The sequence below is a fragment of the Narcine bancroftii genome, chromosome 2 (genome assembly GCF_036971445.1).
Source record: "Narcine bancroftii isolate sNarBan1 chromosome 2, sNarBan1.hap1, whole genome shotgun sequence".
NCBI classification, from domain to species: Eukaryota; Metazoa; Chordata; class Chondrichthyes; order Torpediniformes; family Narcinidae; genus Narcine; species Narcine bancroftii.
Window position 1 is genome coordinate 53163411 of NC_091470.1, and position 18045 is coordinate 53181455.

At 44.4% G+C, this 18045-nt stretch overlaps 2 long non-coding RNA genes across 3 annotated transcripts in view; one reads left to right on the forward strand and one right to left on the reverse strand.

Moving 5' to 3' along the window:
- LOC138753547 (uncharacterized) overlaps positions 1-18045 on the forward strand; it is a 44866-nt gene that overhangs the window by 748 nt on the left and 26073 nt on the right. For both annotated transcript variants that reach the window (XR_011351243.1, XR_011351242.1), the window contains exon 2: positions 1271-1534. This is a non-coding gene — a long non-coding RNA (uncharacterized lncRNA). The remainder of the gene's footprint in view (positions 1-1270; positions 1535-18045) is intronic.
- On the reverse strand, positions 11177-16863 carry LOC138752340 (uncharacterized). The gene is made up of 2 exons (XR_011350539.1): positions 16698-16863; positions 11177-14586 (listed from the first exon to the last, which is right to left on the reverse strand). It is a non-coding gene; the product is annotated as an uncharacterized lncRNA (long non-coding RNA).

Here is an 18045-nt window from a genome sequence, read left to right on the forward strand (position 1 = left end):
TGGATGGATGGTGATAACGATGAGGAAACTAAGTCTCACAACACATTTCCTCCTCTGTGCGCTCAGCCTTTACAAGCCTGACTAGTGACCATGGCGTTCCAGGTCTGCCATGAGGGCCTCCCCCATCAATCCTCCAATAGGGGAAGGTAGCTGAAAATGGGGGGATCTCAGGTTGGCATGTATGTGGTCATGGTGAGCGAATGGAGTCCCAGGGCTTCTTTGCTAATACAGGCAAGGGGACTGATACGACCAAAGGGTAGGTGAACAGCAAGGGCACTGCTTCAGTTGAGATACCCGCAATTCGATTATATCTCATTGGGAAGTGAGCACTCGAGGTTTTCTGTCTGACCAGCGGATGACTGGCAATGCCTTGTGGGCACGGCCAGAAGGGGTTGATGATGGCACCACCCTGTGGGAACAGGTGGTGACTGTGGTCTGGGCCAGGTTCCATGCCCTCCTAGAATTGCGCTGACATGACCGTCCGCAGTAGCATTCTGCTAGTGTTGTGAAGAGGGTTAGTATGGAGTGGTCACTGATCATAGTATTTACAGAGGCACCCACAAGCACACTTCCCATGGAGCAGAACGGTGACTGGTGTCTTGGTGGCAATTTAGTCACCGCTGGATCCCCCGACCATAGAAGGGCGATCTTGCCCCTCATGGGTCTAGCAATCGGGATGGTGGTCCGGGAAGCCATCACCCTCCTAGAGGGATTGGAGTACATGGAGTGGAGACCTCCTGCTTGAGTTTTCAGGGCTGAGATGAAGTTTATCTCACAGAGACATGTGTGCTCTCGGGAGAGAGCATTATGAGGGGAAGCCCAATGGAGTTGGAGCTTCCCCTATGCTGCCCACTGAATCCTGGTCTAGCCTCCCCTCTGGTACTCCCACGCCAGAGGTGGCCTCTGACTAATATATCTTTTGAGCTCTACAAACCACAGACAGGTAAGAGCTGTTGCCATGGAAACCCAAACCTCAACATTGGGCATTGGATCATGACTTTTGTTATGCAGATTCCAGGTTCTTTTTTCTCTTCTTTAGTCACCCTGAGCTGGTAATGATGTCTTTAAGCACACTCATGGAATTGAAGTTACAATTTATAAGTAGAGTTTCATTGATCAAATAATAGGAAATAGCGTCTAATAACAGCGTAGCCCTAGCCCTCCCATTAACAGAAACAAATACCTCATGGAGTGGGGGCTCCAGGAACTTATATTTAAAATCATTAATTGGCTAACTTTCAGTCCTAACTCCTCCTGGCTATCATTACAGGGATCTAACACAGGCATTTGTGGCACCCGTTTAAAAAGAACATGAGCAGGAATGGCATCTTAGTGTTGGAGTGCCCCGGGTACACCCTGGATATACATCTGCCAGCCTGACCCCTGCTTCACCATGGGATAGCGCAACGACAGAAATCTGGGCGCTGTGCTAGGAAGTGCCAAAGCGTGAAGCCAAGATGTGGGATGTGCAAGCCAAAAGAGGGCTTTGGCACCTGATGAATGACCTTGCACAGCCTGCTCGCAGACGTTGCTGGTAAGGGTGCTCACATTTGCCAGCTAAGCTGGAGAAACCAGGTATGCAAGTCTGTCCAGACAAATGTTACAGAGTTCTGCGTTGTGTATTGGCCTTTGTGTGACAGTTTGCCTTAGAGAGCCAAGGTGAAGGTGGACTGCTGAGAGAGTGGGAGACGGACTGAGCCTATGCAGAAAATGATGTAAAGATTTCTGGACTTGAACGATAAACCACTATTGGGGGTGCTGTGGAGTGGAAGAAGGCCCAGAGCATGAGTCATGGTCTGGAGGACGGTTTAGAATGTTGGAATTTCAAAAAGAATGAACATTCTGAAGGCAGCCAGAAGGATCCGGACCAAGCTCTCTCTCTCTCTCTCTCTCTCTCTCTCTCTCTCTCTCTCTCTCTCTCTCTCTCTCTCTCTCTCTCTCTCTCTTTCTCTTTCTCTCTTTCTCTCTCTCTCTCTCTCTTTCTCTCTCAAAGATCTTTTGGGTTCAGTTTACCAAAGAAACTGAATTTTGTTTATGATCTTTGCTTCGGTTGAGATCGAAGTTTTGTGAGTCTTGTGTGTTTTGTGTCTATGTTTTTCTGTGGGCCGGTTGGAAATATAACTTACACTTTAATTACATATGTTATATTTAGGCTTGGGAATTTATTAGTTTTACACTGTTATAGAAATTTGCAAAGTAACCAGTGGGCATTGTCATAAAAGGGGGTATTTTGAATTAAAGTTTGAAGGTGAATCTTTTGTTAATAAAGTAATTGTTCATATTTACCCCTGTGTGATATGCCTTCTTTGTGATTGCCGGTTTGATCTTGTAACACGAATTTCTTTCTCTTTTCTACTCCCGACACTGGGGAGCATCTCGCATAGCGTGCAGCTTAATCAGAAACACATCAACCCTGTTTGATTAGGGGAGAACTGGTGAGGTGTTTTCATTGAATTTTATTACGTGCCTTGTCCAGAATTCGGAAGGCACTTGTGTATATATTGATCCACTTGATTGCCATTGTTTTTTTTTAATACAACCTCTGTTCTTTTATTTCCATTTCCTGCTTTTATATCATAACGTGTACATCGAGTCATTATTTGTCATCCTAGTAAACGCAGAGCAATGTGGCTTCTGAGGGGTTGAATGTTGTGTGTAGAGGAAATGTGACTGGAATCTGTGAGGGCAGGTCCGCTATTGTTTTTTCCCACGGTATTTCTATATTGTGTGTGACAGTGCTACCAATTTTCCACAGTCTTTATAAATTGTGCACTATAGCGCTACCAACTTTCTCAAGCTGTTTAAAAATTGTCCCCTATTGCTATTTATTGCTAGCACTTTCATATGGTCCCTTATAAAGATTTATATAGGTTGACGTAACAACAACAGGGGCTGAAGGGGTTGATGTCTGTTATAATTAGGCATGATCAATTTTGTTCAAAATAAGATCATAATACATTGATCAGGATTTAGGGCAGGTCCACCTTTGCTCAATGCATCATGATATCACATGTAGAAGATAGAAAAGTCCTAACCCCAGGGATGGCTCTTTGCAAGTGAGGAAACGTTCCGTGTTTCAGTTAGGAGCAGGTCAAGTGTGAAAAGCCAAACCCCCATTCCTATCCCGGGGCACTGAACAGCTGATTTGGTGGGGCACAAGTGTGAAAGCACCTTGTGTCTTGCTAGTTACTGCAAAAATGCTGGAAAATTCATAACCAACCCTGAGGTAAGCCTTGGCTGATATCCTGGTATCGAATGGGTTGTCCAGAAGCCAAGCGGAACTCTGCGCCCTTGGATTTTCTGCTGGAGGCTCCATTCAGTGACCACCTCACTGGCCGAGACTTGTAATTTAAAAGGAACACCTGCCTGGCGGGAAGCGAGTGGCAGTGGTTGTACAACAGCTTGCTTTGCTGTGTCAAAAGTAGCCTGTTGTATGGGTCCCCATAGGAATGTGGCTTTCTTACAGGAGACCTTACAGATGGTTTAAGGAGCATGGGAAAGTGGAGTATATGCTGCTGCCAATAACCTAGGAGGTCCACAAAGCTCTGGATGTTGGTTTTATTTGAGGGGTGGCAAAATTCAAAATTTTATTCTTGGCAACCTCAAGAATATCTCTTTGGCCTGAGTGCCATTGTATTCCAAAGAACAGGAGATTCTGGCTGGGGCCCTGCACCTTATCAATATTAATAGACCTGAGGGTGGAGAGTAGCATATGAAAGGCCTCTGAGATAATAGTCTCAGATGGACCTTGTAGGAGGACGTCATTGAGATAATTTCGAGGAAATTTTATCTGCTCTAAATCACAGGAGATTAAATCATGGCAGATCGGTACTTCGAAGAGTGGGCAGACGTGTTGAGGTGTTTGTAGTCCACTATCATGCGGCATGTCCAATTGTTTTTGTGGACAGGCCAGATAGGTCTGTTGAAGGGAGGGGCTGTGGGTTTAATGACACCCTCCTGCAGTAGGGCTTGGACAACCTCAGAGACATCTTAGTGTCCCCCGGAACTCTGTACTGTTGGCTACAGATGTCCTTGGAGGGAAGTGGTGGTGGGGGGGGGGGGGACATGACAGGTTCCCATTTGGCTGCCACTGTAGCCTGTGAGACTGATTGTGAATTGTGCTCTGTTGTCCCTTTAAAACATTGATCCCAGGATACACTCAGATGAGACTGCTGTCAAAACTGTTATGAGCCAAGGAGGTTGATTCCTGATGGCCATGTGGAGCAAGACTTCCCTCACAGGTAAAAGGGAACCACCCCGTTGATGTCCTTTCCACCTGACAGGGCTGCCCAGGATGATGGTGAGCTGGGCACATGTGTCGACAAGAGCCACCAATCTCTCTGTATGTTCCCCCTTCCCCAATGTGCGGCAATGGGTATATGTGGCCTCAGGACCCCCAAGCGGGAGAGGGCAATGGAATAAATGCACTGGGAGCTCTGGCCTTTATCCTATGCGAAGGGGGTGAAGTCTGCCACCCCGTGGTGTGATAGCCACGCTCCTTTCAAGGTACAAAGAGTACATCCAAGCCACGCAGTACAATTCAAACAGACTTTATTCGAATAACGCTAGCAGGGATGAGCAGTCTGTAGTGTTGGGTAGACAAGGTTACCTCACTAAGACTGTTTGGTCTCATTCAAAGAATAGCCACAGGGTACAATATTTAAGGCATTTTCCTGCATATAAATTGGATTTAATTTCTTTGAACATTTTGTTACAACTTATGTTTTGCATTTTGCATATCCTCTTCCGAAAGATAGGGAAATGTTTGTTGTCAATCATTTATTCTCATGTACAAGTCATAATTAAGAGGCATGCTCCTTGTATACAAAAATCAACAGAAGTGTGGAAGGGTTGGTCTCAGTACACACCAATATCTGTTCTCTGTCTGCCTGATTTCTGGTTTTCAATGAACGCATGCAAATGTATAATTTCACTCTAATCTTAAATTATTAAAGTTAACAGTGGTGGCCAAAACTTCTGGGCAGAAACAATGTCAACCAGGGACTGAGTGTCACCGTCAGTGTTGCTGGACGCTTATTGCAGCCTTTGACAATTTACATTGGGTCTAACAGGGAGTAACCCAATCAGCTGCATTTGGGCGGGAAACCGATTTATGAATGGACTGCCTTTTGCAGTTAGTTGACTCTATCGGTAGTCAGTTAGCACTATTGTTTTAAAAATATCAGGCAGGCATCAGAATATCTGGAGCCTGGGGGTTCTGTAGAAGAGATGAGAATTGATTCTTGTCTGGGAGATCTGTTTTCTTTAAACTTATAACCTGTTCTCTGGAAGCTTCTGACTGAATAAAACTTATGCCGGTTTTCTTATAATGATTTTTGTAGCTATCTTATAAACACAACTTCTACATTTATCCTATAAACACAACTCTTCTACATTTCTACAGTGGGTGAAGTTTCCTGCTGGCCGAGATGGGACACTTTCTTTCTCAGGAGGTCTCGGCGCTCAGCCTTGAGGGCAAGAGAGACTGATTCGAGTGGGGAAGGGGCAGAGGCAGTATCAGTGTAGACAGGGGCAGCCACATAGTCTGGAGGTTGAGGGGTCCCCGTGTGTCAGGCTTGAGGTTTTTCCCCTGGCCAAATTTCCCCCTGCAAAGGTCTTTCCACAGGACGTAAATTGTGGAGGTCGGGATCCTATCGATGCTGGTGTGGTCCATCCCTGCATAGATCCAAGAATAGCTGTTTGCATGTGAAATGAAGGGTTGTGTCTCCAGCCCTTGCCTCTGCCCTATGGGCCTGAATGGGCACTCCCTCCTCCGCTGCATGTATTCTTGCCCTTCTAGAACTGGTATGGTGTCCAGCATGGTCTTCCAATTAGCTGGTGCCATGAGGGGCAGGACCATTGGCCTCAAATCGGGGCACGCTTGTGGCCAGGTATCCCGCTAGCGTGCTAGTCACCCTGGTGTTTTCTAGAAAGTTACAATCACGGGCTCCCTCGTAAATGCTGTTCCACTAGTGCTCACTCCTTAATGTCTCCATAGTCTCAGAGTGACCATGGGCACGCTTTCCCGCAGCCTCCTCATCCTCACCCCCCTCCCCTCTATGGTAGACATGAGACCACATGGTGATGGGTCAAGCATGCAGCGATATAGATGTATAGGGGGAGGGTGTGTGTGATGGGACCTTGGCTCCTCGGACACTTCCTCCTCATCATTATCCATCCATATATCCTCAACCCCAGCCTTGCATCCAGCTTGTTGCCATGCCGGATCAGGGCTTGAATTTTGAATGGGTCCGGATGCCTGCACCTGTGTGTTTGGATCAGCCTGCAGGCAACCTCAGCGCCTCTGACCTCAAGGTTGTTAGCTCAGGTCTGGGCAGCCTGGACTCTCTCCTGTAGCGTAGAGCAGCACAGTAAGAGCGCCTCTACCGCTTTGTTTTTTTGGTGACACGTATATTGCATATGGCCAGTAATCCTGTGGAATGCTCTGCCACAGAGGGTGGTAGAGGCAGATTCGCCTATTATGTTCAAAAGAGAGTTAGATAAGACTCTAGTGGGCAAAGGAGTTAAGGGTTATGGGGATAAGGCTGGAAAGGGGTATGATGGTAGTGATCAGCCATGATCTGTAAAATGGTGGTGCTGGCTCGACGGGCCGAAGGGCCTACTCCAGCTCCTATTGTCTATTGTCTATTGTCTATCTCAGGAAGGATGCAAACGCCCAGAAGGCACCCCTTTGACTCCTTTTAGTCTTGAGGAACTCCGGCTTCTTCAAGAGGAGACCACATGGTGCCCCAGTTTCTCACCGTGCAGGTCTAACTGGGTAGACCAGTCCACTGGTTCACCATAGTCTGCCAGCATGCTGACCAAGCTCCCAAATCTCTCCCTCTCACCCGTCCACCCGGGAATACTATCCTCAATGTCTGCACTGACATTCTTGATCCTGTTCCAAAATATCCCTCCCTGCATCTGTGTTCAACCGAGACCTTTCAGACTCTGCACACAGCCCCAATCGTTGTGAGTGAGAAAACAGATTGGATGAATCTCAAAAGCAAGGACTCTGAACACAGTCGTAAAGAAATGATTTTAGTTACAAAATAATATGAGGGTGGAAAAAGGGTAACAGGAATAACACACAATTTATTGATGAGCATAAGAAAATCACATCATGGATAAAATGCACACACACACACACACACACACACACACACTCACACACCCACACCCACACACACCCACACACACCCACCCACACCCACCCACACCCATACACCCACCCACACACACCCACCCACATACACACACACCCACCCACACACACACCCACCCACACACACCCACCCACATACACCCATACACACACACACCAACCAACACACACACACACCCACCCACACACCCACACACACACCCGCACACACACACCCACACCCACATACACAGTCACACACACACACCCACACACCCACCCACACACACCCACACACACACATCCATACACACACACACTCACCCACCCACACACACACCCACACACACCCATACACACCCACACCCTCACACACCCACACCCACCCACACACACACACCCACCCACACACACACACACACCACCCACATACACACACACCCACACCCATACACCCACCCACACACACCCACCCACATACACACACACCCACCCACACACACACCCACCCATACACACCCACCCACACTCACCCACACCCACTCACACCCAAACACCCACACACACACACACACACACACACACACACACACACACACAATGAAATAGGTACATACAACAATCAAGGAAAATAAAATACCAATACTCGCCACCCCTTGATTCAATGCAGGCACGGCTCTGTGCTACTAGGGATACTAATTAAATACTCCCAACCCTTTAACAGTTCACATCTTAACAGCGATTTCTCCAGCGCCAATTCATAGTAATCGGCCTGGAGTGAAGCAGGGTGGTCCATCAAAGATGGCAAAGAGGGAGAGCAGAGCACGTGTGGCACCCTTTATAGTGCAGGAGGGCTGGGGAGCTCAGCCCAGGTAATTTACAGGGTACCAATGGGTCAGTGCCAAAAAGGTTAAGTCAATTACAAAGGCCAATAGCCCAAGGCCAAGTACAAAGGTATTTAAATTAGCCAACAGCAAGGTGTGCACTATTCCGTGAGTTGGGTCCAAACCTTGATTGGCAGTTGGTGTGTCTTCCAACCAGGTAGTGGGCAGTTCTGTCACATGACAGCCATGCCCCTTCATAAAACACTGCACCCACATTGGTTAGGGAACCAGGTGTGTGTAAGAGTTCCTGTTGGTAGTGTGTGAGCAGGCCAAGTATAGGTTTACCATTGTCGGATTCCAACCAAAGTCCAAGGTGAATATCTGTATCGTTGCTTAAGTGAAATAGTGATTGAGTACTATTTAACATTCTTCCCTTTTTGTCTCCCATGTGTTAATAAATGTTATGTGCGATTTTAACACTTGTATCAAGTCTTATCTCCCACCAAACCTGCTATTTTTCCAAACATGACAGGTGCAAATAAAGCTATGAAATTACAATTATGTAAATACAAGATTTAAAAGAATAAATTAGTCGAAAAAATAGAAAAAGTGAAATGGTTTATTGTCTGTTCAGAAATCTGATGGTGGAGGGGAAGTAGCTGTTGTTATAACTGTGTGTGTGTCTTCAGATTCCTGTACCTCCTTCCAAATGGCAGCAATGTGAAAAGGGCATAGCTTGAGTGGTGAAAGTTCTTGATGACAGATACTAATTTCTAGAGTAAACACCTCTTAAAGATATCATTAATGGAGGGAAGAGTAATGCTCATGATGCTCCTGGCCAAATCTACAACCCTCTGTAGCTGCAATGTACGAAGTAAGAATCCTCAAATGAGTCTTTGATTGAATTTGTAGTTTAGGAGTCTGATAGTGGAGGGATAGCAACTGTTCCTGAACCTTGTGGCAGTAGCAAGAACAGAGTATGTCTTGGGTGGTGTGGATCCTTGATGATTACTGCTTGTCTCCGACAGCAAAGTTCCATGAAGATGTCAATGGTGGGGAGTGTTTTACCTATGATGTACTGAGTTGTGTCCAGTACATTTTCCAGAGGTTTCTGCTCAGATGTATTGGGGTCCCAATACCAGGCCATGATGCAACTAGTTAGCACACTTTCCAATACCCATCTGTAGAAGTTTGTCAAGGTTTTCAACGTCGTACCAAACCTCAGCAAACTCCTGAGGAAATAGAGGCATTGATGTGATTTCTTCATGATGACATTCATACATTGGGTCCAGGAAAGGTCCTCTGAGATAGTGTCCCCCTGGAATTTAAATTTGCTCAGCCTCTCCACCTCTGATCCACAAATAATCACTGGATCGTACACCTCTAGTTTTCCCTTCCCAAAGTAAAAAATCAGGTATTTGGTTTTGGTGATTTTGTTCAGCCAAGTTTTCAATCACCCTCCTGTAGACTGACTCATCACCCCTTTTATCCAACCCACCACTGTGTCATCATCAACAAATTTGTAAATGGTGTTGTTGAACTGAGCCAGACAGTGTAAAGAACATCGGACTAGCCCTGTGGCGCTCTGTTACTGATGGAGATTGTGGAGGAGATGTTCTTACCAATCCTCACTGATTGTGGACTGGAGGTGAGGAAACCCATGATCCAATTATACAGTAGGTATTGAGGTCCAGGTCTTGAAGTTTGCTGATCAGTTTTCAGGGAATGATTGTGTTGAATGCCAGACTGTAGTTAATAATCAGCATCCTGATGTATGCATCTTAGCTGTCCAGTTGTTCCAGGGCTTTGTGTAGAGGCAGTGAGATGGCATCTGCTATAAACCTGTTGCTATGGTAGGTAAATTGGAATGGATCATCGTCGTCGCTCAGACAGTAACTGATATGCTTCAAAACCAGCCCCTCAAACCACTTCATTATTGTGGATTTGAGTTACACTGGTTGGTAGTCATTTAGGCAGGTTACCTGGCAGGTTAGCAAAGTACCTGTTTGGCTGCAGTAAATATGAATTTAAGGGTGTATGTATGTACTTGAACAATCTATATGACAATAAGCTCATTATCATTATCCCACAGTATGCATGGAATTTCATCCAGCTTTCACAGGCCTCCATGTGCTGCCAATATTCTGATCTCAGTGCCAATGTGTTGCTTAGTCAAGTAAGACAAATTAGCAGGTCTCACCAGAAACACAGTCTCATGGCAAACACATTTGAGAAACATAATTACATCTTATTGTAAAGCTCTGTATATTATATAATTAAAGCTATTAAAAAAATACAACAACAGACCCTTCCTGCCCAGGAGTCTGTGCCGCCCAAATACCCCAATTAACCAACAAACCAGAGGTTCCAGGGGAAAACTCATACAGATATAGGGAGGACATACAAACTCCCTGTAGACAGCACCGGTTTCGAATCCTGGTCGCAACCGCTGTAATAGCTTTGCGCCAAGGCAAATAACGCCTTTGGAAGACTACACAAAAGAGTCTGGAAAAACAACCAACTGAAAAGCCTCACAAAGATTAGCGTATACAGAGCTGTTGTCATACCCACCCTCCTGTTTGGCTCCGAATCATGGGTCCTCTACCGGCATCACCTACGACTCCTAGAACGCTTCCACCAGCATTGTCTCCGCTCCATCCTCAACATTCATTGGAGCGACTTCATCCCTAACATCGAAGTACTCGAGATGGCAGAGGCCGACAGCATCGAATCCATGCTGCTGAAGATCCAACTGTGCTGGGTAGGTCATGTCTCTAGGATGGAGGACCATCGCCTTCCCAAGATCGTGTTCTATGGCGAGCTCTCCACTGGCCACCATGACAGAGGTGCACCAAAGAAGAGGTACAAGGACTGCCTAAAGAAATCTCTTGGTGCCTGCCCCATTGACCACCGCCAGTGGGCTGATCTCGCCTCAAACCGTGCATCTTGGCGCCTCACAGTTCGGCGGGCAGCAACCTCCTTTGAAGAAGACCGCAGAGCCCACCTCACTGACAAAAGACAAAGGAGGAAAAACCCAACACCCAACCCCAACCCACCAATTTTCCCCTGCATCCGCTGCAACCGTGTCTGCCTGTCCCGCATCGGACTAGTCAGCCACAAACGAGCCTGCAGCTGACGTGGACATTTACCCCTCCATAAATCTTCGTCTGCGAAGCCAAGCCAAAGAAAGAAACTATGACAAAAAATATGAATGCTCTTGCTTTAATACATCCTAAAATTGAACAGGTGAAACCTGCCACTGTAGTGATAGAGGAGGGATACATTAATAAAGCTGAAAAAATCTTCATCTGTTTAAATGGTATTTGGACAATTAACTGTAATTTTCATATGAACTTTAAATAGCAGTTTTTCCAGAGAGGCATATTAGCTTAGATTTTCACACCAGTATTGGTCAACTTTGAAAATCACAGTGGGTTCTATCGATCAGAAAACAGAACAAATCTTCATCTCTTTACAGAGTGCACAGAAATCTTGTGAAATTTGATGTTCACAGGACTCATGCAATTTCCCTCCCACATTATGTTCAGCACAATCAAATTGCAAACCTTCAAATTCTTCATTAAAAACTCTTTTTCAGATTTCTTTTTGCTGTTTCATCTGTTCATTTGGCTAATTTTTGCTGTAATTACTTGAATATTATTAGCTCAGCAGGTGAGGCAGGATTACCACTTACGGGCAGTGCAAAAAAAATCTGTACTCAGTGTCCATATGTAAACAAATATAAACAAACTGACTGTACAATATAGAGATTTCAGATTTATTGTCAGAGTCCATCATGACATCACATACAACCCTGGGATTCCTTTTTCCTGTGGTCATGGCAGAATTACTATTAATTGACAGCACAAAATATAAACTGAACACAGCATAAACATGTAAACAAAGAGATATAAACAGATAATGAATGTAAACAAACTGACTGTGCAGTACAGAGAGAACAAGAAGAAAATCAAAAAAGTGCACAAGTAAGAATCTTTAAATGAGTCTCTAATTGAGTTTGTCATTGAAGAGCCTGATGGTGGACGGGTAGTGGCTGTTTCTGATCCTGCTGGTGCAGGTCTTGTGGCATCTATCTCTCCTTCCTGTAGCAGTGAGAATAGAGCATGTGGTCCAGGTGATCCAGATCCTTGATGATTGCTGCTGCTCTTTGATACCAGTGTCCCCTGTAGATGTTCTCGATGGTGGGGAGGGTTTTATCTGTGAGGTCCTGGGGTGTGTCCATGACCTTTTGCAGGGCTTTACGCTCAGGGGTATTGATGTCTCCATACTTGATCATGATGCAGCCAGTCAGAACCATTTCCACCACACATCTGTTTAAATTTTCAAGGATTTCCAATCTCATACCAAACTCCTGAGGAAGAAAAGGTGTCGAGGACGTGCTTTCTTCACAATGTCATTAGTTTGCGGCATCCAGGAAAGATCATCCAAGATAGTGACTCCCAAGAACTTAAATTTGCTCACCCTTTCCACCTCTGATCCCCCAATGATCACTGGATTGAACACCTTCGGTTTCCCTTCCTGAAGTCAACAATCAGCTCCTTAGTTTGGTGACATTGAGTGCAAGGTTGTTGGCTCACCATTCAGCCAAATTTTCAATCGGCCTCCTTTCTTTATACAATGCACTACCATGGTATCGTTGGCAAATTTGTAGATGGTGTTATTGTCATTCCAAGCTACACGGTTGTAGGTGTAAAATGAGTAGAGCAGGGGGCTAAGAACACATCCTGTGGTCTTCTGGCATTGATGAGATTGTGGAGGAGATATTCTTACCAATCCTCACTGATTGTGGTCTGGAGGTGAGGAAATCCAGGATCCAATTACACAGTAGGGTATTGAGACCCAAGTCTTGGAGTTTGCTGATACTGGAGCAGTATAGTCTAACAGGCAAGTAGTCAGAGGTGGATATGAGTGGGATGGCAGAAGAAAAAAAAAATGCTGAGAAATGATAGTGGGTGGGTTAGCTCTCTGAATGGTGAGGGGAGCAGGAGGAAAGGAGATACGAGGAAAGAGAGAGATTGGGTGGGGGGGGGTGTTTAACAGAAACTGCATAGGTCAATATTAATACTGTCTGGTTTGAGAATGCCCAGATAGAATATAAGGTGTTACTCCTCCAAATTGCAGGTAGCCTCGATTTGGCAGTGCATGAGGGCATGGATATACATGTCAGTGTGGGAATGGTGTGAGGAGTTAAAATAGCCAATCAGTGGGAGATTCCTGTTATTGCAGCAGACAGAGTGAAGATGCTTAATGAAATGATCTCCCAGTCTGCGTCCTCTCCAATGTGACAATAGGATCACTGTATGAAGTAGATAACCCCTGCATATACAAAATGAAGTGTTGCTTCATTTGGAATACTGTTTGAGTACTGAGTGAGGAGGTGTAGCATTTCCTGTGGTCACATGGGTGGTCCTGAGGAGGTGATTAGTGGGATGGGATGAATGCACAAGGGAGTCCCTGATGGAGTGGTCCTAGTTGCAAATGGAGAGGGCAGGAGAGGGGAAGATGTGCCTGGTGGTGGGATCAGATTGTAGGTGGCAGAAATTGCTGAAGGTGACTAGAGAGGGGAGGCCAGATGTGGGTCTGTACTGTGCTGTGGTGTTCTATGTTCTATGTGATGCAAAGTTCTGGGCCTCACTGGTCAAAGGTAGTGAAATTCAGCAACAAAACCCTGAATGGTTCTACAGGACACCAGCTGTGGAGTCCACATGTAGTTCCTTGTGGCCCTATGGTGGTAGCTGTAATTCCACTGTCCAGTGGACAGGAAGCCCAGAATGAAGGAAGTAGCCAAGGACAGAAAAATAACCTTTGATCTGCTGAGCATCATCTGCCACCTGGTGTGGTAGATGAAACACAGTGGGCACAGCAAACTGCCTCAGAATGACTGATCATGCCAGTTTTTTGTATCAATTGCAATAATTTTTTTTTGTTGATTTACTATTTCATGACATGCAGGTGAGGCAGGCCGACGCATATTGGGAAGGTTGCGGAAACCCACCCTTTTTAACCACTGGTGGTCAGGGTACTTGCACTGGATTGTTGGTGGAAAGATTGAGATTTGGGAGGTAAAAAAGATGAATGTTTGTGTGGTCAGTATAACCAAGAAGTTGTTACTCTACACTTTTGTACTGTCTTAGTTGTATCATGTACAAGATGTCTAACTAGTCAGCTCGCAAAACTACCTCCATCACAGCATCTTGGTGCATGTGACAATACATTTGAACTTGAACCTGAACTTGCATGGGAGAGCACTTTCAGATGGTGATGCTATCATGCAATCTCACTTTACCTTTCCAGTCATGTTTTGGAGGTGAAGTCCGGTCTGGTGTGTGGTACAGTCTGCTACTTGCTGAATATTAGAGATGCCATGTGTCCGGATGGTTCCATGTGCCTGAGCTGCTTGATATTCTTCACACAAGGAGGACATTCTTTATCCTCACTTTATCTGACGGAAGCGTGGGATACATCTTCGCTTTGGTATGCTATGAATTTCAACACTTCACATTCACAACTGTTGGCACCTTGATCAATTTAGGATGATGGCGACCTTCACCTCTGCCAGAAGAGCAGTCCTGGGCATGGTGAACAACAGGAGTTTGCCTGCAGAAAGCAACAAGACTCTGTTATCACTACTGAGAAAATCTGCCCCCAGGTGCAAGAATCAGATTGAATTACAAGCATTACTCCTGCAAGACTTTCTGTGGGTGGGTTGCCTGGAGCCCCTTTCCCCTTTCTTCAAAGGAGATCTTGTTTTAATGCTCTTGCTTGTGTGCTGGGGACCTGGTGAAACCATGTCCTCAAGTATCCAAAGTTAGGGAACAACAGATAGTTTCATTTTTGCAATGATCAAAACACTTCCATATTTTTGCACCACTAACGTCCCGAGTGGCTAGCGCCAATGAGTTCTGCCAAACGAGGCTCCCACCAATCTACTAAGAATTAATGATCCATTTAAGTAGTACAGGTACTGCAGCAGTGACTTGCTGCTGTTTGAACTTCATGTCTTGTACTTGATTCACAATGTGTGTTGGTGGTGCAGCTTGAATCAATTTCACAAGGAAGGTATCAATTTGTGTGCATTGTGAAGGTTGACATCATCCCTGCACTCCAAGCCAGTGTACAAAACATCACACTGTTCTACAAATGAAGGTCACATCTTGTGCTAGAACGTCTTGATTGAGATTAGTGACATTTAAGTCCATAATGTACAAAAACATACACCATATGTTTCAGTTTCTCAACTGCTTTATTTTTATAATGAAAGAAAGACAAACTGAAATGCTGACAGATATTTATGTCAGTTGATCTATGTTCAATCTACTGTGAAAATTACAATGTTCTTTTCACCTTTCTTTCTGACCTTAGTGCCTTACAGTTGAACAATGCATGCATTGAATAAGGTGGAAATGTCATTAATCTTGTGGAATTCAAAACTAATTGAATATGCTGCACATACAAAGGGACTGAATAGGAAGGGGCTGGAAATTTCCACACCACTTCCAATTACATCATAAATGCATTCTTCATATTCTTATTTTGATATAAATTTTGATCAGAGAAAATCTCTGCAAGTTACACAATTGGTTGATTGTAATAAGATTAATTTGCAATCTGCAGTTAATGGGTCTGGAATTCGTTCACCTTATCTGCTCTCTGTGTGACAAATTATTATGGAACTCTTTCATAATCTCATTCCTAATGGTCTTGATGTTAATGATGAATTATTAATTAAAATAGTCCAAACTATTAAATGTGATCAGTAACATGCGCTGAAAGATTTGTCTGATAGTTGATAGGACATTTTGTGACAGATCATTCAGTTTTAAATCCTGTTTCAAGCAATTTCCTTTCTTTTAATATTCATTTATTAATCCTCACAACCTTGAGCAGCCAAATATAGAACAGTAATTTTTACTGGGGAACAGTGTCTCAGTGAAAGTATAATTAGAGAAAAAAATAGGCCCACTTCTGAATGGCAGGGTTAAAAGGATACCAAAAACAATCTTGCCTTTCAATATTTGTTCTGCACTGAATACTAAAGCACATTGAGTCAATGAAGTTTAATTACTGACCTTTCTAATCTGGAATCTAATGTAAAACTTTAAAACTAATTGATGTAACTAGTGTCTCCACTCCATTAATTGAACCACATGTGACCATTCTGATGAACGGTCTCTGACCTGAGCCATTAATTGTTTTGTTTTCCATAGCTATCATCTGACCTGCTGTGTATTCCCAATATTTCATATCAATGCTTTTATTTCAGAATTCAAGCCTCTGTAGTTTTTTTAAAAAATTCCATTTATGGGAAAAGAAGTTTGACTATTCTAATTTATGGAATACACCCAGTACATGAGGCATGCTGAATCAGAGATTCCAAGATCTGCAGAGTCTCGTGTCCTTTATGTGAAGAGATGAACAAGGCAAAGGGTGGGCCAATGGCCCATCAATTACTGACATATCATCTTAGCATGCCACAACCTGGCTACTGCATCAACCATGATCCCTAATTGGTTGTGCAATTGCCTGGGAAAGGCAAATAAAAAAGAAGGGTAAGAAAACATGGGCCAACTCTGGGAAATTCCTCCCTAACCTCCATAGGCAATCATTTGGCCTCGCAGAAATTATGCTAATTGCCATCACTAGTCCCAATTACAGCATCCACCTTCTCAAAATTTGCATGGGCAGTGGTTTCCAAGAAAATCACTCACCTGTGGTAATTTCTGATTGGAGCATGTCACTCCAGAATTTCGATCAGACTTTTATGCCTGAGAATCAATCTCACATACATTGTAAATCCTGATTCTAATGAGATATTTCAATATAAATTGCTAGTACATACAGCAAGCCAGGCAGCATCTCTGTGCTTCAAGTCCAGGATCCTTTGCCAGAAGTGGAGAGAGATAGACAAATGAGTCATAAATGTAAGAAAAGGTGGGGGAGGGATGGCTACAACAAATGTATCACTGATACCACAAGTCCAAATGGCTTAGTGGGGGCAGTTACTGGCACTCCAAACTTCATTGTGTGATAAATGAGGAGTCCCAGGACATGCCAGTCAGTCAAACTATATAAATTGAATAGAAAAAAAACTGAACTAAACGATGACAGGCAAAAACAGCCAGTTCTGACAGACAGGGTGAGCAAGTTCCATAAAGTTGGAGAATTTTGCATTTAGTCAAGGCTCCTTAGCAAAATATTAGGTGTTGTTCCCAAAGCCTCAATGCATGATTGGTTCCTGTGCATAATAGATTTTCTATTTCCATGTGTAGTTTTTCCCATCTTTCTTCCTCATTCTTTTACATCCAGCAGGTAGCCATTTGATCTATTAGGTTCATACTGACTCCCCACTAAGAAATCCTATTTGCCACATTCCTCCTTTAGTCTTCCAACATATTCTCCTGCTCATGTCTCCTTCAGTTCTTTTGCCACTTATTAATACCAGAAGATTAATTTACAGCTATATGGGGGATGGGGCAGTGGGGAATGTCCATAGGAGGGTAAATCTGGGATGGCCATGGGAATCAGCTGTATGCAAGGTTATCTAGTCAATGAGGGAATGAGAGCAGTTAAAGAATGGGAACACAGACTAAAGAATGCAGAAAACATACAAAAGCTGCAGATGCTAGTATCTTGAGCAGGCAAATATTTCTACCCATGGATGTTGTCTGACCTGCTGAGTTCCTCGAGCAATACTTTGTCTGTAAAATAATGTAGAAATTTTGAAAAGCAGAGCAAGGAGATGTGCCATGCAAGTCAGGCTGGCCGTATCCTCACCAGCTGTGGCAGGGATTGCAGGACATTGCATCCTACTAAGCAAGACTGAACGCCATGTGTATGTGATGCTTCAATGAGGTGAACACCGTTTTGTGCTCGCTTAGAGAATGAGAACTCAATAGTGCTTATGAGAATCCCGGCAGACACCGATGAGCCTGCGATATCTCTCTCTGAGGCTATCGTCAAGATATCATTCAAGAGGGTGAACCCTGACAAGACGTCAGGTCCTGATGGTGTACTTGGCAGGGTACTGAAAATCTATGCCAACCAACAAGCCGGAGT